The following is a 24,623-nucleotide window of genomic DNA, read 5'->3' on the forward strand; positions in this document are numbered from 1 at the left end:
ATTGGGAAAAAACACTTAGATCTGTAGTATTCTATTTTTAATGAAAATCTAAATTTGTGACCAATGTTGCTTTAAAAAAAAGAACTTTGGTGAATGTCACAATTAGACTATCCAATGACATATGAATATGTGTCCTGAGGGAACAATTTGCTTGGTATATGGGGAAAATTTTTTTTAAAAGGAACATTTCCTTCTGCACCACAGTCTAAAATATGAATTAACATGCAGATGGGTAAATATGGAGTAACCAGACTAGATCATCTGTCATCCTTTATTGTCAAGTTTAATTCTAATTAAATGGCTGGCTGCCAAATTTGTCCTTTCTTCTTTCACTAGGGCAAAATCCAAAACAAACAACAACAAAATCCTGTCTGAATTGAAGAAACTACTCAGTAATTTATAAGTCTATTTCTGTGTAGAAGTTTTACAGCTAAAATCACACAGAGTACAACTAAATTGCTCAGGCAGCCTTATTTTTTAATGTAGAAGGAAAAAATGAATATTTTAACCTCAGAAATCCTTATTTTTGGACCTGTGGTTGGAAAGAGCCTCAAGTTACTTCACTAATGGATATTCCAAACTTATTCTTCCTACTTTTTAGATTAAATAGTGTGAACCTTTGCCTTTCATCAGTAAAATACACTTACTTCTAGCCCATAAATTATACAAATACATTCTCTAACTTTCCAGATGGCTTTTATATTGATGTATTTGCTATGTTATCTTAGTCTGTACACTCAGAGCAACAAATATCTATTAAGTCATTCACTTATTCAATAAATGTTTATGCTAGATGCTATTTTTGGTAGGGGAGATACAGTGGTAGGTAGGTATGATTCACACTATCAAGAAATTCACAATATGTATATCACAGAATAGGCAAAATTTTGCTGCAGTAACAAGCAAATAATTGTCTTAAAATAATGGTTTGTTCCCAGCTGATGCTATATAAATTTTCTTGAGGATCTGTTTATTATACTCATTTAGAATCTTACTGAGATGTATGCTTCATTCAAATGGACACTTTCATAACACAGGAGAACAATTTTTAATATAATTCCTCTTGAGTTCAATTTTTCAGCTGTTTTAGACTTAAATAGGCATGCTGATTTCAAAACTGCAGTTAGTTTTCTTCTTTCACATCAAGTTTTTTCTGTACAGCTTATATTAATGTGACCCCTATAGGTTGGATTGAGCCTGGATCAAGGGAAGTACTAGTGTTCTCCTATTGGCTGAGAGCAAACCTCTCTCGAGTGGGGAGGGGCAGGGGATGACCTTGGAGATCAGCGACAGGTTCATACTTGTCTATGCTATTCAGTTACACATAAGACAGTGTGGTGAGAGGTTGTGTGTCACTTTATATAGTGAATTGTATCCTGAAGTGTAGTCTGAGTTCTTGTCTGTATACAAGGAGTTAGCAGAATTAATTTTTTTATTTACATGCATACTTATTTCCTTTCCTTCAGATCATGTCTGCCTCTGTTATTTCTCATCATAAGTGTCTAAACAACTCTGATTCATTTTGTTATATCTGTGGCAGTTTCACCATTCCCAGTCAAAGGGCAAACATCAGCACATTTGTCAGGCAAGACTATTTTGCATATTTTAAAGTAAAACTTGGTGATCAAGATAAGTCTTGGGCCCTTCACAAAGTGTGCAAGCAGTGTGTCAAGAGTTTATGGATATGGACAAAGGGAACACGTGATCAATTGTTATTTGGTATACCTATGGTTTGGTGAGAGACCAGAGATCATTCAAGTGACTATTACTTTTGTATAGTGAAAACATCAGGATATAACAAGAAAAATCAGTGTAAAATAGAGTATCCTAGTCTACCATCATTATATGCCCAGTACCTCATTCAGCTGAAATCCCAGTGCCAGTTTTCATGGAACTACCCTCTTTCAAAAAACAGGAGCATGGTGAAGAACTAAGTGACAGCAACAATGAAAAATTTGAAATTGTAGGTGACTCAGTTCATAAGGGATTTGATCAGCATGAGTTGAATGACTTGGCATGAGATTTGGGACTATCCAAAAAGGCTTCAAATCTCCTAGCATCAAGACTGCATGAGAAAAACTTGCTTGGAAAAGGAGCGAATGTACCCAACTTTCAATCAAGAGAAAGCGCATTTCTGCAGTACTTACAAAGTGAGGGTGGCTTTGTGTATTGCCATAACATGCACGGTTTAATGGAGGAATTGGGAATTCCAATCTATAATGCAACTGAATGGCTACTGTTCATCCATAGCTCAAAGCAGAGCTTTAAGTGTGTGCTCCTCCACAATGGCAATTTATTTGGTGCAGTCCCAATTGACCATTCAGTTTGTTTTCATAAAGAATATGAAGACATAAAGAGAGTCATTGATCTGTTGCAATATCACAAGCACAATTGGATCATCTGTGTTGACCTTAAAATGGTCTGCTTCCTTCTTGGTCAGCAACATAGATACACCAAGTATCCCTGTTTTCTGTGTATGTGGGACAGCAGAGCTCATGAGAAACATTGGGTGGAGTTGAATTGGCCTCCAAGTTCTGACATCAAACCTAGTGATCCAAACATTCAACATGAGCCACTTGTTGACAGAAAGAACATTATATCCCCACCTCTGCACATAAAACTGGGTCCCATGAAGCAATTTGGTAAAGCTTTGCCAATTGAAGGAGACTGTTTCAAGTATCTCATTTTGGCATTTCCTAGCCTGTCATTGGAAAAGATAAAATACCTTACTATGTATGTTTGGTAGCAGAACTTTACTATTTGTACACAATTTGACTTACAGTAACAATATGTAGTCTTTATATGAATAAAATAACTCTAAATAAACAGTATATTCAGGTAATTAAAAATTTTTTTTCTTTGTATGTATATTTTGTATGATTTTTGGGACAAAGGGAGGGCATTCTGTACCTTAACAAGTTGACATGGTAGAGAAAAACTGGGTCATTTTTGAATTCAGATGCCAAAAGTTAGTCAAAAACAAGTGTCAGATCTAATTCAACAAAAATTTTGTTCCCCAGTGTTGCTAAAACAAAATAGGGAATATGGTAAATCACACATTGGCTCTAAAGTCATGAGGCTCATTGGCCAAATCAAGTTATACATGTACATTTAACACTCTGAGGAAACAGTGCTTCCTAATGCTCATAGGAATACAAGCTCATATTCATGAATATTATACTATTTTTTACTTCCTATATCATGCTATAAATTTGCCAGCTGGTATTATATTTATAATCAAGTATAGTATTCTATTTAATACATTGCTTATAATCTGCCTAATTAATATCACTAAGAAATTATTGCTTTCTCTCTCTTTTTTTAGAGATATGAAATCACTTAGGTCATTCTTGATTGTCTCTTTTTCAGTCCTATTACTCAATCATGGGAAAACAATAAATGATACTGCTGTCATATATATGTTGGATCATCTCTAGTGTTGGGATAGTATTAGTATAATATATTAATATCCTCTTATTGTTATGCATCTTCCACTGCTTGATGTAAAGATTCAGCACATTGTATACAAGTAGGATATTTTGATTTCTAAATACTGTCAGCAGAAGTGCCCTTGTTAAATCCACCTCAGTACAAAAGACCTACACAGCCTGAAAGTAAAACAATGGTGAAAAAAATGCAAGCAAATGAACATGAAAAAAAAAAAAAAAGCTGTGGTAGCAATACTTATATTAGACAAAATAGATTTCAAAACAAAGGCCATATAAAGACAAACAAGGACACTGCATAATACTTAATGGAATAATCCATCGAGAAGATATAACCCTTGTAAACATATATATACCCAACACAGAGCACCCAAATATAAGAAAAATCTTGGAAAACTTCAAGAAGGATATCGATAGCAATACACTTGTAGTAAGGGACTTTAACACCCCACTGTCAACAATGGTTAGATCTCCCAAGCAAAGAATAAACAAAGATATTGTGGCATTGAATAACACTCTAGATCAAATGGACTTAAATGATATATACAGAGCCTTCCACCCTAAAGGAGCAAAACATCCATTCTATTCAAATACACATGGGGCATTTTCAAAGACAGGCCACATGGTAGGTAATAAAGCACATCTCAACAAATTCAAGAAAATTGAAATGATACCAAGCAGTTTCTCAGACACATTGGCTTGAAACTAGAAACTAACCTCAAAAACATTCAAATCCATGGAGATTAATAAGATGCTATTAAATAATGAATGGGTTAACAATGAGATCAATAAAGAAATCAAAAAGATTCTGGAAGCAAATGAAAATGAACACACAACATCCCCAAACCTATGACACAGTGAAGGCAGTCCTGAGAAGGAAGTTCATAGCAATACAGGCCTACTCAAAAAAGAGAAATATTTCAAATATACAGCCTTACCCTACACCTACAAGAACTATAAGAACAATCACAAAGCCAAAATGAGTAGAAGAAAAGAAATAATACAGAACATAGAAGAATTAAATGACATAGAGATGAAAAGAATAATTCTAAGGATCAATAAATCCTGGAGCTGGTTCTTCAAAAAGATAAACAAAATCAACAAGCCTTTAATTAGACTCATCAAGAAAAAAGACACTGTGCTTGCTTTAATTCCAACCTCTGCTGTTAGTACTTAGTCTCTCTCTTCCTTTACCACTAGGCTGTCCTCTGGGTACTTTTCAATGTTTTCCATGCAGCTGCCAATATCAGGCCATTTCTACCTTCTGATTTGTAGTTTTAACGTCTGCAATGGAATTAGAAATCTGAGAAATTTTATCATGATAAAACTATATGTGAATTAAGAGTAAACAGATTGAAAAGGATTAAAAAAAGAGAAAGAGAGAGAGAGAGGACCAAAATAAATAATATCAGAAATGAAAGAGGAGAAATTACAACTGATACCACAGAAATACAAAAGATTATAAGAAATTACTACAAAGAATTATATGACAAGAAATTTGACAACCTGCATGAAATAGACAAATTTATAGAAACATATAATCTTCCAAAACTGAATCGAGAAGAAAGAGAAAATCAGAATAGATTGAAAACACCAGTGTGATGCTGGAGATCAAGACTTCTGATTTGAGGTATGTTTACATGCCTCTCAGTCCAGGTGTTTAATGATCTGAGCAGCGAGCTGGACTCGCTGGTGCCGACAGTCTCTGACTGCTCAGGCCTCAGGATCTTAAAGACATCCTGTGACTTAAGAAGAATCTTGCTGAGTACTCCATCTTCCCTGATGTTGATAAGGAAATCAAACAAAACTAAGCACAAATGGTCTTTAACCTTGATTGCTTTCTGTTAGTGTTTAAGGAACAGTGCATCCGTTCCATAGTCTTAAAAGAATAGATGATTGGATTTCTGTTTTTCTGTTTTTGAATCTATAGATGATATGTAGACTTGTTTATCAGGAAGCATTCTCTTCAGTTAATCCTTTAAGCTTCCTCTGTTGTAAGTTTCAAGTACATTGTAATCATTCCTGGAATGTGCCTGTGAGCTCATTCCTGAACCCTCCCTGTTGATTAGCATATCTGCAAAATCCAATAAAAGGAAGGTGCTTACACTGCTCAGTGCTGACCTGCCTGAGTGTGCAGCAGCCCTCCGTCCATCCCATTCTGTCTGCTGGAATTACTTGTGTGCCTTTGACCACAAAGTACTACAACACCAGTGATTTTAAAGCAGTGATAAAAAACTCTCAGTTCACAAAGTCCAGGATGAGACAACTTCACAGGCGAATTTTACTGAACATTTAGGAAAGAGCTTATTCCTATTCTTTTCAAACTAATACAAAAAATTCAAGAAGAATGACTCCCAAACTCTTTTCTATGAGGCTAGTATTATCCTAATTCCAAAACCAGGTAAAAACACAACAAAGAAAGAAAACTACAGGCCAATATCACTGATGAACATAGATGCTAACATCCTCACCAAAATATTGGCAAACCAGATCCATCAATACATTAAAAAGGTCATAAACCATGATCAATGGGATTCATCCCAGGGATGCAATAATGGTATAATACTCACAAATCAATAAACATAATATGCCACATAAACTAAATGAAAGATAAAAATTATATGATCCTATCAATAGATGCTGAATATCATTTGATAAAATACAGCACCCATTTATGATAAAAATATTCAGCAAAGTGGGACATAGGGAGCATACTTCAACATAATAAATGTCATACCTGAGAAACCTACAGCCAACATAATACTCAACAAGCAAAAACTAAAAGATTTCCTCCTAAGACAAGGGTGACGCCGTCACCACTTCTCTTCCACATAGTCTTGAAAGTTCTAGCCACAGCAATCAGAGAATAAATAGAAATAAACAGCATCCAAACTGGAAAAGAGGAAGTAAAATGGTCATTATTTGCAGATAACATGATAGTATACACAGAAAACCCTACAGGCTCCACAAAAAAAATCTACTCAACCTAATAAGTGAATTTGGTAAAATAACAGAATACAATGTCATTATTCAGAAATCAAAGGTATTTTTGTTTACCGACAATGAAATATCAGAAACAGAATCTAAGAAAACAATCCTATTTACTATAGCAACAAGAAAAATAAACTACCTAGGAATAAACTTAACCAAGGAGGTAAAAGACCTGTACTCAGAAAACTATAGCACACTGAAGAAAGAAATTGAGGAAGAGTGATAACATGGACGAAACTGGAGAGTATTATGCTAAGTGAAATAAACCAGATGGTGAAAGACCAATATGGTATGATCTCACCTAATACTGGAACCTAATGAAGAAAGCAAAGAAACCAGCAAAATAGAAACAGAGGCATGTAAACAAGGAACAGACTGAGAGTGACCAGAGTGAGGAGGGAGAGGAGGGAGGAAAGAAGGGAAAGAGTCTAGTCAAGGAACTAATGTAAATAACCCATGGACATGGACAGCAGGGTGGGGATTGACTGTGGGAGAGGGGTGAGGTGGGTGGGGTACAGGACAGCAATGGGGGAAAGATGGGACAACTGTAATAGAACAACAATAAAAGAATGGGAAGAAATAAATTAAGAAAGATACAAATAAATGGAAAAATATACAGTGTTCATGGATTGAAAGAATTAACACATTAAAATGTTCATACTACTTAAAGCAATCTATAGGTTCAACATATTCCCTATTAAAATACCAATGACACATTTCACAGATTTAGAATATTTCAAAAATTAATATGGAACCAAAAAATGACCTCAAATAGCCTCAACAATCTTGAGAAAGAAGAACAAAGTAGGAGAAATCACAATACCTGATATCAAACTATATTACAAGCCAACTTGTAATTGATACCGACACATACATCAATGGAACAATATAGAGGGCACAGAAATAAACCCAGGTCTCTATGGTCAATTAATATTTGACAAAAAGGGCAGGAGCATAAAATGGAGTAAAAATAGCCTCTTCAACAAATGGTGTTGGGAGAACTGAAATGCTACATGCAAAAAAATGAAACTAGACCATCAACTTACACCAAACACCAGAATAAACTAAAGAAGGATAAAAAACTTAAACATAAACCATGACACCATAAAAGTCCTAGAGGAAAACATAAGCAGTAAAATTTCAGATATCCCAATATTTTCACCAATATATTCTCTATGGTAAGGTAAATAAAGGAAGGAATAAACAAATGAGACTACATCAAACTAAAGAGTTTCTGCTCAGCTGAAGAAAACACCATCAAAATGAAAAAGGAACCAAACATATGGAAAGATATATTTGCCAATGATACCACAGATAAGGGTTTGATCTCCAAAATATATAAGGAACTCATAGAATTCAACAACAGGAAGACAAACAATCCAATTGAAAAATAAGTAAAGGACTTGAATACATATTTCTCCAAGGAGGACATACAGAGGGCCCATAGACATATGAAAGAATGCTCAGCATCACTAGCCATCAGAGAGATGCTAATTAAAACCATAATGAGATACCACCTCACAGTGGTATGGTCAGAATGGCCATCATTAACAAATCAACAAACAACAAGTGCTGGAGAGGATGTGGAGAAAAGGGAACCCTGGTGCACTGTTGGTGGGCATGCAGACTGCTGCAGCCACTACGGAAAACAGTATGGAACTACCTCAAAAAAAAAAAAAAAAAAAAAAATGGAACTGCCTTTTGAACCAGCGATTCCACTGCTGGGATTATACACTAAGAATCCTGAAACACAAATTCAAAAGAAACTATGCACCCCTATGTTCACAGCAGCACTGTTTGGACTAGACAAGTGCTGAAAACAGCCTAAGTGCCCATCAGTAAATGAGTGGATCAAAAAACTGTGGAACATATTCACAACAGAATTCTATGCAGCAGAAAGAAAGAAAGAACTTTTGCCTTTCATGACAGCATGGATGGAACTGAAGAGTATTATGCTAAGTGAAATAAGCCAGGTGGCAAAAGACAGATACTGTATGATCTCACTTAATACAGGAACCTAATGAACAAAATGAACAAGCAAAATAGAAGCAGGGGCATGGAAAAAAGGAACAAACTTGACAGTTACCAGTGGGGAGAAGGGAGAGGGACAAGCAAAAGCATATTCTCAAGGTACAGGTATAAAGGACCCATGGACATGAACAACTAAATGGGGACTGACTGTGGGAGACAGTGGTGGGTGGAGCAGGAGAGAGCAATGGAGGAAAACTGGAACAACAGTAACAGAACAACAATTTTTAAAAGAAAGAACGAAAGAAAGAAAGAAAGGAAGAAAGAAAGAAAGGAAGAAAGAAAGAAAGAAAGAAAGAAAGAAAGAAAGAAAGAAAGAAAGAAAGAAAGAAAGAAAGAAAGAAAGAAAGAAAGAAAGAAAGAAAGAAGAAAAGAAAGAAGGAAAGAAAGAAAGAAGGAAAGAAAGAAAGAAAGAAAGAAAGAAAGAAAGAAAGAAAGAAAGAAAGAAAGAAAGAAAGAAAGAAAGAAAGAAGGAAAGAAAGGAAAGAAAGAAAGAAGGAAAGAAAGAAAGAAAGAAAGAAAGAAAGAAAGAAAGAAAGAAAGAAAGAAAAGAAAGAAAGAAAGAAAGAAAGAAAGAAAGAAGGAAAGAAAGAAGGAAAGAAAGAAAGAAAGAAAGGAAAGAAAGAGAGAGAGAGAGAGAGAGAGAGAGAGAGAGAGAGAGAGAAAGGAAGGAAGGAAGGAAGGAAGGAAGGAAGGAAGGAAGGAAGGAAGGAAGGAAGGAAGGAAGGAAGATGCCCTTACTGAAATAAGCATTAAAGAAAACTCAACATGAAAAAAAGTCTGTTTTTGATTGAACTTATTAAAGATTAGACCTATGGCCAGAAGTCATTTTAATGTTAGCACAAATATGTAAAATACTAATTCAATGGAATATTATCAGGCTTTTCCCCGTGTATATTTCTACTCTGAATGATTAGAATAAATTTTGCTCTGTCCAAAGGTTTGACACAGCAAGAAAGGATTTAATTGGGTCATAATATATCTGTTGTGATAACATCTTCAAATCATTTCTGCTTATTAGTTTAGGGAACCATATAGAAGAGAAACATGGGTTAGTTAATCAAATAGACATACCTCGTATTAACTGCACGAGTTCTTTGAACCTCAAGTTTTCTTGTTTTTATAGTACAAATAATAGTAGCTAACTCACAGAGTTGCAGTGTGGATTTTTGTGAAACACTTAGCATAATGTTTAGCACACACTGAGTAGGTTTTCAGAATTCTTATTCTCTTACACTGCACTGAAGTCATTGTGGAATTTCTAAAATGGCTACTAATTAATGTTTTTTTGGGAAAAATTCACTCAAGAATAAATTACTCTAAATGAACCAATCTACTTCCTTCCCCAGCAAATGATGAATGTTCTGAGTGAGAAATATAAGCAACACAATAGGAACAGAGTGAAAGATAAATGACCAGACTCATAATGTCTGTGCAAGTGTGAACACCCTGGTTCACAGGGAGAGATAAACAGGGATTTTGCAAATGAGCCAGGCTGAGGTTTTATGAGTTTCACCCCAGGGCAATAGTATATTCTTCATTGCTCCAGTCAGATTCTGCCCTGAACAGAAACTACGCCAACTTTTTCTTTTTGAAATCTCTTACTATCACAATATCTTTAATGAATGAACAGGTGAAATTATTATATATGGACAAAGTACATTTTTCCTGTATACATGCACACACATGCACTGACACATACAGTTTCCAAATGTCTATTAATAATTATTTTTAATATTGTCCTTGTCATATCAGAATTTAATGTTTTCTTCCCAGAACCCAAGTCTCAGAGAGCTAGGTAGTGTTTGTCTACTACCACACAGAACTCTTCTAACTTTTACTCCAATGCATTTAAAGGCTTTGGTTCCAAAATAGACAATGATGATATGGAATCCTCTAATTCTTCAAAGACTAGCTTAAACATTATCATGAAACTATGATATAAATATAGCAAAAAAAAAAATCTTAAATATGTATAGTTCTTCTATACTATATATCATTTTATACTACAAAATATTTCAGTCATTTTTGTATATTTTGTATTTCCTACCAGAATATAAATTTTTAGAAAGCAGATATCTGCATTTTAATACACCTTTCTATTTTTTTGTATAGCACAGTAAGTGATGTTAAATCTTTGTCTTATTAGTAAAACTCTGACTCCAAAAAGAGTCAGTGGATTGAGCGTCGGCCTGCGAGCTAAGTGTCGCTGGTTTGATCTTCCAGTCAGGGCACATCAGAGAAGGAAAACTCTGACTCCAAAAAACCTACGCTGCCTTGCGGCATACCTCTTCAGGGGAAAGGCTAAGGGAGTAAACCCCGACAGAAAATCCGGAGCCGGAGTCCCTAAGGCGGTTTGATGTTGTAGTCAACACCGGCAACTCCTGCGGCGCACCTGAAGCCAAGCTGTATTGACTCCGTCTTTCCCTTGGACCCTTCAGCTGCGAAGAGAGGGGGGGCCTGCTGCATGGACAACAGCAGACCCTCCATATCACCCTGCCCAGGCTCTGTAGCTTCAGCTTCACTGGAGAGGACACTCCAGCGTCATCGCAAGATGTCGATTCAACACGGGAGGAGACAGATACCGTGTCACTCCCGAGTCGGACTGCACAACCATTCTCGGCGGTGCAGATAGACTCTTAAGAAGCTACACCATCGTCTCTCGAGACGAGGTAAATGGTCCCACTATACTATTCTGAACTAGTAACCCTAACTTTCAATATTGTGCTTATGGAGACCCACATTTTAAGATGGGTATTAATTACAAGATGTTTAGAGGACATTATCTGGATTATAAGGTTTAGAACTAGAGATGTTCATCCTGGATAAAACTTTTTGAAAGGCTGTCATGTAGAAATCTTAAATTTAAAAGAAGGGAGATTCTAGCTCAACACAAAAATAAGTGGAGTTGTAAATTCTCAGTTATTAGGAGTTTCTCCAGACAGTTAAAACAGCATCATTTTCCAGGTTATCTGGAACCTTAAAAGGAGGTCCTGCAAGGCTAAAATTCATACCTCTGAGGAGATGGCACGGCTGTCCCTGGAACCCATGATTACAATGGTAGTCACTTGCCTTGGAACGGGGGGCCCAGCAAAGCTGTATTGATAAAGAAAATTGCCAAAAGGATACCTCCACTGAGCATGAGGCCACCACCCCAGAGCTCAGTGCTGCCTAGACCCCTACAAACCCATCCACTTTGCTACTGGATGAAACAGAGCACTGGAAGAAGAAAAAGCCCTTCTTCTTCTTGCAGTGTTTCTCCTGTACTGGATGCCTTTGGAGCTGAGAGACAATAAATTAATAACTGGCACACATTCTTTATGTCTAATAATGCTCCTTGCCATAAAGCCTGTTTTGTCTGATAGAAGAAGAGCCTTCCCAGTCTCATGGTTAATGTTTGCATGCTGTTTCTTTCTTCATGGTTTTGTATATTCAACCTTTCTGTGTCCTTATATTTAAGTCATATCTTTCATAAGCAGAATACAGTTAAGGGTTGTAATTTTTGAAAATCAGAAAATAGATATCCATATTTGGATAGTCTTAGTCCTGGGATTTAAGATTCATTTGTGAGTACAACAAAAAAATAATAATAACCAGGTTTCCTGGTGAAATACATAAAAGAAAGAAAAATGAGACTCAAAAGAAAGCAAAAAGAATTGGAAACTTTTTCAAGAGGAAGAGTGTAGTCCAGAAATGAAGATATTTGCCATTCATTTTATTGATTAACTACTGATATTTACTAACCAGTTTTCCTCCATGAGAAAACCAATAAACAAACAAAAAAAAATGTGTAAATGAATATAATTATGGTACAGGGACAGACAGGGATAAAAATGAGGGGACAGTTCTGTCATATCAGCTATGGCATATCAGGGCACACAAACTCTTGATGAGTTGTTTTCTTTCTTGTTCAGATGTTTGGCTCACTTGATTTTATATACAAGTAGGATTAAAGAAAATACTTAAAAAAATAAAAATAAAAATGAATGTTTTTCTGCAACCTTGTTACTAAGACACCATAGACTTGCTCATGCAACCAAACTAGAAACAAACATCCCGCCATTTTGAACCAGAAATAATTTCTTAAAATTGTTTAAATGCCTAAGAGTGATTGAACACTGGAACACGCATTTAAATACTACTTTTATTAAATCTTTTACATATTATTCTCCTTATCCAAGATTTGAATTTCTCTCTTTTTACATTACTTTTTGTTTAGAGGAATTTAGTCACTACTGTAATTTCTGCCTTTAGTTGTTAACACTTTCCTAAAAATAAAGATGGAGTCTCTTATATCTTCACTTAGATAAGAAATTAAGATGTCACATAACTTTAAATGTTATATCTCTGTATAAGTTCTTTAATTCTTAGCTTTTCTTTTGTCTAAGCAGTTAGCACTAAAAGACCTCATAGACTACTCTTTAGGCAGAATAATGTCCAACTTGTTATCACATAATTACAAAAGCTTATTTTTATCAAATCTCGGATTTTTGGAACTACCACTTCTATGTTTTCCTGTGATTCTGGAACATTATATATTCACTCAGAGTATTTTAAAATTGCTTTGTTTGCTTATGCACTCAGATGTTCAACATTAAATTTTATTAGTCCACAACTGAACTTAATGTCTTTCCCCCCAAATATGTTCCTCCTTTTTATTCCCTATTTCAGAATGACATCGCCATCTTAAAACCCAAACCAGAATCATAACTAATCTAAATTTCACTACTTCTTGTCTATTATAATTCATCAGTCTCTAAAAATCTAAAAACTATGCCTAATGTTATAGTTTTAGTTTAGGATTACATAACATCATCCTTGTGTTACTTTACTGATCTCCTAACTACTTTCCCTATCATTTTCTTTCTTTCTCTAAACAATCAAGGTATATAGCAGTATAGCCTAGGGAAATATCTTTTCTAGGGCTCCCAGAGTTAAATGATACCCAATTATAATAAATAATATGTGCAATTCTTTGCTTAAAGTAGTACAAATCAAACAGAAAAAAAATAGCTTATAGATTTCTCAAGAATACAACAATGCATAAAAAAGTAAAATTTATTGCCATTTTTTCTTTATATATAGGGAACAATACAGTTGGAATACTTCCTAGAATAGAAACAAAATTGCTTTTTGCCTCTAATTAAAAACAAACTTTGGGGAGGGGGTGGTGGTAGAGGGAAGTCCCTGAGAGACAAATATCTACTTAGTGATGTCCTTCTTTGGAAAACATCTACTTTAGAGATAAAGTTACTATTAAAAATATTCTATTTTTTACTTTTTTTTTTTTTGTATTTACAAGTACTTATATTTTCTTTTGAGACTCAAAATATCTGTCTTGGAAATATATTATTTTGGTGGAAGGGTGCTGAAAAAGGGGAGTATAGTTGTTTACATTTTAAAAATGCACATCCTTTAGTACTTTTGAATTTTCATGTAGTAAAGACTTGCTTCTTCTGAAATCCTAAGAACATGACTGCACTTTTGCAGATATAAGAACAACTCTGTTTCTGAGTTTACGTTTATATAATAAAAATCATGCCATGTGCCTCAGTGGGGTGGAGTGTTGTCCCATACACCAAAAGGTTGTGAATTTGATTCCCAGTCAGGGAAAATGCCTAGGTTGTGGGGTTGATCCACAGTCAAGGTGTGTACAAGAGGTAACTGATCAATGTTTCTCTCTCATATTGATGTCCCCCTCTCTCTTTATCTCTTTCTCCTCTTCCCTTATTTTCTCACTCAAAAATAATTCTAAAGAACATGCCCTCAAATCAGGACTTTTTAAAAGATCATACACTAGATTGCTGATGAAATTTTACTAAAGTCTATCTTGGAATTTTAGCAAGTTAAAATTATTCATGTAATATTATTATTTTTAAATTACATTTAGTAGAATTTTCCAAGTAACACGACTCAATTATTTAACAATATTAGTTAAATATTCAGATTGTATGAAACTGAATATATTTTTTATTTTTTTATTTTTATTTTTATTTTTTAAATAATGTATTTGTTTATTTATTTTTAGAGAGAGGGGAAAGGAGAAAGAGAGGGAGCAAAACATCACTGTGTGGTTGCCTCTCACTCGCGCCCCCAACTGGGGACCTGACGTGCAACCTAGTAATGTGCCCTGACTGGGAATCAAACCAGTGACACTTGGCTCGCAGGCCAACACTCAATCCACTGAGCCACAGCAGCCAGGGCAAAACTGAATATATTTTTAAAAAAATAACAAATATTCAAAGTGATGAAAAGCGAGGACCTACAACCAAGTTAACTCTATCCAGCAAAGCTATCATTTAGAATGGAAGGGCAGATCAAGTGCTTCCCAGAAAAGGTAAAGCTAAAGGAGTTCATCATCAGCAAGCTATTATTATATGAAATGTTAAAGGGACTTATCTAAGAAAAAGAAGATAAAAACAATGAACATTAAAATGACAACAAACTCACAACTATCAATAACTGAATCTAAAAAACAAAAACAAACTAAGCAAACAACTAGAAAAGGAACAGAATCATAGATATGGAGGTCATTTGGAGGGTTATCGGTGGGGAGGCGAAAGGGGGAGAACAGGGGAAAACATACAAGAATTAAGAAGCAAATTGGTAGAAAAAAAATAGAAAGGGGGATGTTAAGAATCGTAAAGGAAATGGAGAAGCCAAAAAACTTACATCCACGATCCATGGACATAAACTAAGATGGGGATTTCTGGAGGGAAAGGGGAATACCAGGTGGAGGAGGGCAAAGGGGAGAAATTGGGACAACTGTAATAGCATAATCAAAATATATTTAAAAATTAACTTGCAAAATAATCAAAACTTGACATTAAAGACTGGTTTAAAATGGCGTAAGGGTAGTAGCCCTTGACACAAGTCTCTCTTCTTCCTTGCATAGTCCTTACAGAAACATAAAGGAATTACAATTGTACCACAAATAGATATTCAAAGACTCAAGTGCTTTCTAGAATTCGGGAGGAATTTAAAATTATAGTATGTTTGATAAAACTGGAATGAGAAATATAATTAATGACCAACCTATATATTTTAACCAAAATAAAAATAATACCACAGATGAGAGAAAATAAAAAGTTTTGTCTTTCTTTCTATATCTGTCATCTGACTTAGAAATGCATGGTTTATACCAACAGAAAAGCAGGCAGTTGGCCATTCAAGTTAACGAAGCTGGACCTTGAAGAATTCAGGGTGCTGGTCCTTCTCTCTTCCATCACTACATCCCCTCCCAAACAAAGTCACAAACTACAACTCTATGCAGGAAGTAAGAGAAGATAAGTGCCATACTATATGCGGAAGAAATAATTCTAAAGTAGAAATGTAAAAGTAAGACTTACCATGGGTGATCTCCTGGTAGATACTCAATTTAATAATTTTGAGGACTCTTTTTTTTTTTTTTTTTAAGTCAAACAAGGTAGTTGAAGTAAATGTAAAAATTTAAAGCAGAGTTGTTGCCAAACAGCAAGTTGGGGTCCCGCTGCCTGCCACCGCCCTCTGGGCAAAATTCCAGAGGCAAAGGTTTGGTATTAAAGGAAAATGGTCTTTATTCAAAAGCAGTTAATTAAGCCTATCAAGTCACAGCTTTAACCACTTAAGCCTATCAATTAAGGTTAAACTCCAGCACCTGAGTTCTATCATTTCCCTGTTAGTTTCTATAGCGTTAATTTACGAACTAAAACAACATCATACACAAAAGCTACACAATTCCAGAAGAATGGCAGGCTTCTGCCTCAGAGTCTGTTCCATCTAGAACACACAAGGAATAAACCTGCCACCTTCTGTCAGGCCAGCCCAATCCTAGGCTGTGCCCAGAGTTCCTTCCCATTTAAGATACCATTCATTGGAAAATGCAGGCAGCTGCAGCACCATCATCCAGGCATCCTTGAGGAAGACAAGAGGCCCAGAGACAGAGAGAGCCTGTGCCCCACCCATCTGAGAGCCTTTTTTTTTTTTTTTATTTCAAATCTTGCCCATAACTCCATGTGCTCTGGAGGCCTCAGCCTCTCAGCCTATCCAGTCCTAGACTGCTTTTCCATACTCCTCCTACAGCCCCACCTAGTGTTCCCCCAGTGATCTTAATCAGATCTCTCACTATCAGAGTCAGTAAATAAATGTTTGCTAGAAAAATCTCAATTTTAGTTATTACTTCGGGTTGATAAAAGATACAGAATACTTGGCAAGATGCCATTTCTTCCTGTCCAGTGGAATCTTGTTCTTATCCCTAATTTCATCGACCTCCATGCATGTATAACAAATAGGATTGAGTATTATGTTAGTCATTAAAAACCAACATGTTTTATGTCATCTCTCACTTTTTTGTTTATAAAGCATATAGATATAAAAATATGCAACATGATATCGATTTTAATTTGCTATTAAATTTATAAAAAATGAATATAAAAATTCATGCAATTTTATAAATGAATGAATGCAAATGTATGTAATAGAAATATAACAATATATTAACAGCATATTCTGGGTAATAAAAATATCTAATTATCCTTGTTTTTTGGATCATAAGGAAATAGTTCCAGGCAGAGCAAAAGTAGAAGAAAACCTGCCAAATCAAAGTACTGTAAATAAAGTTTGTTATTTGAGCAACAAAGCTCAAAAATTTAAAAAATCAAAATCAAAAGACAACCTTCCCTCACCTGTACACAAAAACCCACACAAAACACTTGTTCTGAGCCTAATAGTTCCCTCAAAGGTTAATACTAGAGCTTTAAGGTACTTAAATCTGTACCAGTAACTGTCAAAAGAGCCACACTACAGAGGAAATGCCATAAAGAGTTCAGCAGCTGTCCTCCCATCCCTTACCACCCCCACCCCAGTAACACGTAAAAGCTCCTGGTAGTTTTTTTCTTATGCTAATAGAGGCAGACCGCCTAGTGTGCCATAACTCACAGCATTAGAGCAGCGAAGTGAAAATAGGAAGCCTACAGGAATGACCTACATGCCTACAGGAGGAAACAAAGCAACAGACAGGACCCTTTGCCCTCTCCTTGTGTTTGTAAGGAAGTGGTTGCATTCAACAGTCAAATTTACCCACTGAAAAAAAAAAACTTAACAAAGCCTCCCCAAGACACCAGAGTAAAACCTGGCCTTTTCAGTCAAAGGGCAAAGAAAGGCCTCTTCCATATCCTGGAGTTTAGTGGCAATAAAGGAAAAAAATTAAGCGTTAGGGGTGTGATGGGAACAAGTTTTGGAGTTTATCGTCACACCTAGGATAGTATCCCATTACCATGTGGCTTAGGGATTTAGTTTTTTAACACCAACTATGTTATCTGGAACTAGACTCCCTAAAATCTATCAATGGAAAGTAACATAAAAAAAAAAAAAACAAAAAAAAAAAAACAAACTCTTGGACATTTAAACTACAAATTAAGAAGTGCTTAAGAACTGGTAATTTCTAAGTGCTTCTGCTTATACCTGAAGCATTAGGATAACCCAGTGCCTAGTACCATTATTGCAAATAAATTATTCTTTTAGTAAATAACTGACCAGTGCTTATTTAATAAAAACAAGTAGATACATATACATAATTACTGGCAGTAGGTTATAACTGCAGGATTAAAAATAATAAGGACACATGGACTTGTTGCCAGTTGGGTAATTTTCATTAGTTATTCTGTTTATTTTTATTTGAAACCTGGAAATGAAGTAAAATTTGACTACTGAAAATGTTGGGCAGTAAAAAGGAAATCAAGATTTAAATTTGTACCCATATAGAAAAATTAATCATAAAGACTAAATCTCAGCCATCTATATTATGCTTAAAAGAGAGTTGATCATTTTTAAATGTTAGCAGACTTTCCTGCCTATTTTAGAAAATTATATTTATGAATCCTGTCAGAATTGATTGGTATCTGAAAAAATATCAAATAGTACTTAGGTCTGAATTATTTGTAACTTTTAAAAATAAAGTAATAAAAAATAGTATCGCACTAATTACAAAATGCAGATTCTGGAAAAATGTTTTATAATTTCAAAAAAATTGTATTAATAATGAAAAAAGAAGCTTTGCTTTGAAAGGAGCTTTCCTTTCTTTTTATTCTTTTGGAGGACTGAAATTGGAGAAACTATTAGCTTTAGAAAGTCTCTTGTGAGAAAACTTAAAAAGTCAACTTATATGAAATAAGCAGCAAAAGGAGGTTAGTTTTCTTTTTCTTTTTTTTTTTCTGATTTAATGTGTTTTATTGATTAAAATATTACATTTGTGCCAATTTCCCTTCCCTCTGCTCCCCTCCACCCGGTGGCCCCCCTCCCTCCAGTTGTCCCCCCCTTTTAGATTATGTCCATTAGTTGTGCATATAGTTCCTCCCAACCTCTCTCCGTCTATTCCATTCCCTCCTACCATGATCCCCAATTCCTATATCATCTCCCTCCCTCTCCCCACTCCCCCTCCCTGTTGACCTCCCCCCAATATGCTTCCCGTACCCACAGTTCCTTTTCCACTCTCGTTGCCTGTTTAGTTTACCTTTGTTTCATCTCCCTAGCTTCTGTTTTTTAAACCAGTCCTTTTAACATCTCATATAACAGTGGTTTGGATCTAATGAACTCTTTCAGTTTTATTTTGTCCTGGAAACACTTTCTCTGTCCTTCTATTCTGAATGACAATTTCGCTGGATAGAGTATTCGTGGTTGTAGGTTTTGGATTTTCATTACTTTGAATATTTCTTGCCAGTCCCTTCTTGCCTGCAGGGTCTCCCTTGAGAAGTCAGCTGATAGTCTAATTGGGACCCCTTTGTACATAATTCTTTTCTTCTCTCTTGCTGCTTTTAAGATTCTCTCTTTATCTTTAATTTTTGACATTTTGATTATAATGTGTCTTGGAGTGGTTCTCCCTGGGTCCAGTCTCTTGGGAACTCTCCTTGCTTCCTGGACCTGCAAGTCTATTCCCTTCCCCAAGTCTGGGAAGTTCTCCTTTATTATATTTTCACTCAATTTTTCAAGTTCTAGTTCATCTTCCTCACTCTCTGGCAAACCAATGATTCTTATGTTGGGCCTTTTATAACTGTCCCAGAGGTTTCTGATCCTCTCATTGTTGCTTCCCATTTCCTCTCTCTGCATTGGTTGACTGCTTGTTCCTTCTCCATATTCCAGTTTGTTGAAATGAACTCTGGATTTTTTTTCCTCACCATCTGTCTCGTATGTGGTTTTGTTCCTTTCGTTATGAGTGTTTTTCGCTTCTTTCTCATCTTTTTCCAGATCTTTTGTGAATTCTGTAAGCCACCTGATAACAATGGCCCAGAACTGAGCATCTGACAGGTTTCTTATCTGTTCATCTGTCAGGTTCTCTATCTGTTGCCTGGTGAGCTGTGCCACCGGGATTTCTATAGTTGTCTGCCGCATTTTGACAGATGCGTTTTGTTTTCTTGGGCCGGCTGTCGGGGGCGGTGCCTGTGTATGCGTCACAATTCAGCGACTGGCGCCTGTCCGCGACCTATTTCGCAGCCCTGTGGTGCTTTCTTTGGGGGCGGGGGTCCAAGATGGATTCACACAGTTATTCAGCTAGGAGACCGGGATCCGTCCTCCCGCCCCCCTGGGCCTCACTCTTCAAGGCGATGTGGCAGCCGCTCTCCCCAGCGCTGGGGTCGCGCACTGCCAGGGGCTTGACTGCAGCCGGGATTTTTCGCCGCCCCGCCGCTGTCCCAGGTGCGACCGCAAACAGTGGTGCCCTCTTTAACTCTTACCTGCCCAAATGGCACTGCTGGTTTATAACTTCATATGTTGGGCTTCCGTGTAGTTTTATTTTCTGGAATTTCTAGTTATCCTTTGTTTTGAAGTAGTTGTATTCCTCTCTAGTTGTAGAGGGAGACCTAGCGTGTCCGTCTAAGCCTCCATCTTGGCCGGAAGTCCTAGTGAGGTTAGTTTTCATTATACAGCTTCTGTTAATATTAAATATTTTTTCTGTTTTACCACAAATTGACTAAATAAAAGAAGTTTGCCTGAATGCTGAACATGCTTCAGTACATCTGAATAGCCTATGAATAATATCTACTAGATTTTAGGGACCTTGATGTCAAAGTAGTTTGGAATTCTATAATGTTCCTAAATCATGTTCTTATAAATCCCCCCAGCCTTTGGAGTACTGGACTTTCTAAAGGACTCAAATGTAGGACCAGTACCTACTAATCTGTTCATTTCAGGTAAATGGATTGACTCTTGGCGTTTGGTCATGATTTTATAACATGGGGGCCGAAAACAAAGAGAATGGGATGGGCTCTTAAATAAAATAGTGAAAGAGCATTTATCATCTGTCCCTTGCATGTAGAATTTGGTTTTAAGTTCATAATCTGCAAGCAAACATGACATTAAAATGGTGTATAAAATTATAAAATGAAAATTTTACACTCTCTATATATATACATATACTTACACATATATAGAGTATAATTTAAATTTTTCATTTTATCATTTTCCTATTCCAAAATGAAATAATGCATTTAGTAGTTTTGAGGGTTGGGGGAGTATTGTGCTTAATTGGTTGTCTGGTATGAGTTTCTCAAATTACATTTTTTTCTGTTTAAAAAAAAGATCCGATTTTTAGCTCTTAAACCATTGTTATTTAAATTTCCAAAAGTGATTAAAATTCATTTATTTTAAAATTATAAACACCTTGATTCTATGTTTAAAGATTTTTCTTTAAAATATGGCATTAGATGTTAACTTTTCCACAGTTCTGAGCACCATTAGCATTATCAGAAAAGTACTGTGAGAGCTCAATGGTAAATTAAACATTCTGAATTTAACATGAATATACTTTTTGCTTCAGAAAATAAATTCAGATTTTTCAAAGTAAAAAACTAGTCTAATTATTACTTTTCTATGTATTTTGTTGTTTTACAAATTTTCTATAATATGTATGTATTATATATAGCAAAAACAATACTGAAGCTAAAAAGCATTTAAAACAATGGTCTTGCGTTCTTCTGTAGAACTGAGAAAACTTGATGACAGAGAGAACTATTAAACCAAGGTCAGATAGATAATAGCTACAGAGTTTGAATCAGAACTTTGGCCTTTTAATCATTTTTCAATTGTTTTTTGTACAATATAAAAAAATGATATATAAAAATAGATTTTTCTAACATTTCTTATTCATTCAAACATACAATAATAGCCAATCATGACAGGATCCTTGTCAACAAGGGGCTGATGCATTTCACTTCTGCATATACCTTCCATCAATTATACAAAAATGTAACTCAAAAAAAGTTTACTACTCAAAAAGTTAGGTGTCATTTATTTAATCCTACTAAAGGAAAAAAAGCTTAGGTAAAAAATTTATGTAAGGACCATATTGCATTAACATAAGAATGAGCTCACAGTAATCATTAAAATATTTTATCTTTAAAGCTCTTATTGATGTAACTCTTGTATTGTCATCAATTAGATAAGGGTAAACATTAGTTTTTGAATATTGCACACAAAAATATATTTTTTAATATGTGCATGTGTTTTACTTACTTGGATTTTCAAATACACCAGTTCTCATAACTAGCTAATCACTTTGCTAACTACTGGCGCAGAGGGTTGGGGCGTACGCGCTAAGAATGCTGACTGGGCCGAAAGTTGTTGACAATCGGAGGGTAAGTAATCTCTCTGTGTCTCCTGTGGGTGGCTCTATGGAGTTAACAAGCGTGTTCTTCACAGCGAACCCAACACCGTGCTGTCTTGTTTGGTCCGGAGACTTCCCTTGCCAGTAGAAGGTGTAGTTGGTTTCTCTGATAGTTCCGTTGTCGGCCAACCGGGTCTCCTGTAGAGCCGCAATGTTGATGTTTAGTCGTGCCAGTTCCCTGCCGATGACGGCAGTTTTCCTGGCACCATTGATCCACGGAAGATCTGCAGTAAGTCCGGGACACATGGTCCTGATGTTCCAGCTAGCGAGGCAAAGAGCTGGAGGCTTCTTTCTTGTTGTTTGCTTGGAATTGCCTGATGCGAGTGTTTTGTGGCCCACTTTTCAAGAGACGCCTCTCTGATCCCCACGCACCCAGTGGGGCAGGCGAGCCATGGCGAGACGGCACCTAATTGGCTGGGGGCTGCCCAGCTTGAGGCGGGCGGTAGCTGTCCAGTGAGGTGTGATGACCTCTCCCACCGTCAGAGGAGACCCCTGGCGCTCGTTTCCTTCGCCAATCGGATAAGCTTATAACCGGTATCTGTCTCCTCCCGTGTTGAGTCGACATCTTGCGATGACGCTGGAGTGTCCTCTCCAGTGAAGCTACAAAGCCTGGGCAGGGTGATATGGAGGGCCAGCTGTTGCCCATGCAGAAGACCCCCCCTCTCTTCGCAGCTGAAGGATCCAAGGGGAAAGACAGAGTCAATACAGCTTGGCTTCAGGTGCGCCGCAGGAGTTGCCGGTGTTGACTACAACGTCAAACCGCCTTGGGGACTCCGGCTCTGGATTTTCTGTCGGGGTTTACTCCCTTAGCCTTTCCCCTGAAGAGGTATGCCGCAAGGCAGCGGAGGTTTTTTGGAGTCAGAGTTTTCCTTCTCTGATGAGCCTACGTAAGGGTCTGTGAATGGTCAGAACTGTTTGTAATGCCCACTGCATCAGAGGACGCAGTCAGGGATATATAAGCAGCTGCGGACATTTTAGCTCTCGCTCTCGCTCTCTCGTGTGCTCCCTCCACGTGGCTTGGTGAAGGGGTCTCCAGGCTGCTTTAAGAGGCTCTTGCCATGCGGTTTTGAGGAGAGGAGATCCATGCGGTTTGCAGGAAGGAGGCCTGGGCTCAAGCAGAGGGAAGGCAGAGAGGACTGGAGACGCTTGGGGAGAGTTTGGTGTGGTGGCTTTGAGGGGAGAACTGGGGAAGCAGCTGACTGGGTCCCAGTGCTGACTCATCCCCAGTGCTAACTACTAAAATAAATTTTTAATGTGTTCTTTTTTGACTAGCTCTGTCAAATGTGTGAAATGTTGGATATGCTTATTTTTTCACTAAATATAGAAAGAATTGCAGTTTGAATATAATCACACAATGACTGAAAGCACTTTAACCACATAAATGCATCGTTTTCTCCTTTTATCTTGTTAAATAAATATGTATTTTTTCTGTGTGTTATTTTTTTCTGCTCGTAATATACAATGGGATCTTCTATCCCTCTGAAATAATTCTGGAAATTTCAGTGCAGCTTTGTGGAATGTAATGTCAAGGATCAGATGAATTTAAATTATAAATTTGGAAACAAAATACATAAATTATACTATGAAGCAGGCATTTAATATAGTTATAATCATATCATTGTCTCATTTTTTAAGTAGATCAAAAAGATAATGTCTGCCTTTTGTAGACAAATTTGTGAAACCTAGAGAAAGCTACTGACACCAACCCAGTCTCTCTTTAGTCCATACTCACTCCTTTAATTTTGTCCTCTCTGTGGTCCTTCTTGAGAGACCAAGAAATCACTTATTATGAGCTTCTTTTAAGCACACACAAAGGTGATTCAGTGTCTTGGCTTAAGTTATATCTCTTTTTCTTCTTATTAGATGTAGTGCTAAGTAACTACAGCATACATTCCCTTTTACACTTCAGTGCACAGTCAGAATCCTTCTTACTACCAGCAATAATAATCGTCCTCTGATTTCCACTCTCAAAATATTAGAAGTGAATATAGACAATTTTGAGTCGAGACTTAATTTACAGATTAAAAACAAAACAAAACCCAAAGCGTAAATGGATGAACTGTAAGATATTTAGTAGCATTCATCTGGAGTCTTTATAGTCCACAGTGGACTCTATGTTGTTTTTTAATTATTTCTTATAGCTAATTTCACCCCATACTCCTTGTAAGATTGACCCTAAACATTGATATTCTTCATAGTGCCTTGCAATAAAATTAGTGCTTAATCAATATTTACAGAATGATTGAATAAATAAGGAAATAAATAAATGAGGAAGTGAATATACAAGATATCAAAATATTTAACTCCTTCTGGCAAATCTTCTATTACCTTAAAACAATATGTTCCTCAAATTTTAACATAAACTAACTGTAGTCCTGTTCTTTCACCTTACTGAAAACTTCTAACATACTTTTAAAGTTTACTACACAATATAAGAATAGGAGTAGAAGGAAAATAATTTGCAGTATAAAACATAAATTTCTGCTAATCCAATCTGTGGACAAAGAAAGGCGGGGAGCTCTATG

At 36.2% G+C, this 24,623-nt stretch overlaps 1 protein-coding gene across 1 annotated transcript in view; it reads right to left on the bottom strand.

Annotated features, from left to right (window-relative positions):
• The window catches only part of LRP1B (LDL receptor related protein 1B), a 1,919,366-nt gene that overhangs the window by 939,990 nt on the left and 954,753 nt on the right, over positions 1-24,623 (bottom strand). The gene's annotated exons all lie outside the window — the stretch shown is intronic.

Source organism: Furipterus horrens, unplaced genomic scaffold (genome assembly GCF_987537825.1).
Source record: "Furipterus horrens unplaced genomic scaffold, mFurHor1.1.pri manual_scaffold_1, whole genome shotgun sequence".
Lineage (NCBI taxonomy): Eukaryota > Metazoa > Chordata > Mammalia > Chiroptera > Furipteridae > Furipterus > Furipterus horrens.